General features: G+C 35.6%; 1 long non-coding RNA gene across 1 annotated transcript; it reads left to right on the top strand.

The window, feature by feature from the left end:
* Positions 1–16: 16 nt before the first annotated feature.
* Positions 17–1,017, top strand: LOC102199936 (uncharacterized). Its single transcript, XR_312650.1, has 4 exons — positions 17–284; positions 454–538; positions 663–719; positions 993–1,017. It is a non-coding gene; the product is annotated as an uncharacterized LOC102199936 (long non-coding RNA).
* The last annotated feature ends 252 nt before the right edge of the window (positions 1,018–1,269 follow it).

Consider the following 1,269-nt stretch of genomic DNA (forward strand, 5'->3'; position numbering starts at 1 on the left):
AGATCGCCCTGTAATCCTACCTGAGACCTCGTGCCACCTTAAAGGAGACCTTCTGAGGTGTATCTGTTTGGTTGATGCATCCCCTAATGCTTCTATATACTGGATTATAAATGGAGATTACACCCATTTGTCCTCATTCACCTCTGCTTTGACAAATAAAAAACATGTAGTCTTTGGGGAAATAAAGATTAAAGTTAAAACCCAGACCAATGTATCGTGCACAGGCAGAAACCCACATGGAAGTGACACCAAAAAGATACCTGCAGTCAGTTTGTCAGAATCATGTAAGTAGCACTTAAGACTAACAGTGTGTATATGTTTGTGTATTCAGGCATGAATGGTGTTTACCCAATTTCCTTCGGGGTCAACCTTCAGGATCAATAAAGTTTTATTGAATTGAATTGAATTGAATTGAATGTGTGTCTGTAAAAAAAATGTTTCTTTGTTTTTCAGCCCTTTTGCTGTGGCTCATGCTTCCAGGAATGATTTTCCTCTTTGGATGTGCTGTTCTCATTTACAGAAAATATCCTGTAAAGAGGTTAGAAAACTGTGTTTCTTGTTATTGTTTTTGGTGTTTAAGATGTAAAAGTATTAACACAGATTTCTTTTTAAATACTTGACAAACATATATTTCAAATTTACTAAATTCAAACATCTTTTAGATTATTTTTTGGAGGAGGTCATGTCCAGCAACAACAGACAAACAACATTTTTCATCGGTGAGGAAAATCATTTCAAATGAAGTAGCTACCTCAGTTTTGATGATGTGTTGTAAAGATATGATAATTAGTATGCAATAAGTAAAGTAGCCTTATTTATCTGAGTAATCTCTTCTGTAAGAGCTCAAATATATATATGAAAGGCAGCAAAAACCTTTACACAATGATCGGGGGTCAGTTGCTGCAGAATATAACATGGTATGTCTCTAAATGAGCAAAAATATTTAAAGTTTCTGGGTGGCTTTGTAATATTTTTCTTCTAACTTTTGCTAGCTCACAAAATGAAGACACACAAATACACCTACAGAGACCTGACAGAGACCTGGAGATGGAAAGACTTTCCTGTGTTTATGACAATGATTTCCTGGAAGAAATGCAAAGATCGGCGAGATCTCAACACTACCAAAACAGTGAAACGCTTCTCCAAAGCAAAAATGAAACAGAGCCACCTGACGAGGTTTTACCACAGAAAATACTCATTTCAAGTTTAAAGCATATGAAATCACACTACATGTATCAGAATGGAAGTTGATGTAGATCTTGACACATA

This window comes from Pundamilia nyererei, unplaced genomic scaffold, assembly GCF_000239375.1.
Source record: "Pundamilia nyererei isolate P.nyererei 1_Seehausen unplaced genomic scaffold, PunNye1.0 scaffold05886, whole genome shotgun sequence".
Lineage (NCBI taxonomy): Eukaryota > Metazoa > Chordata > Actinopteri > Cichliformes > Cichlidae > Pundamilia > Pundamilia nyererei.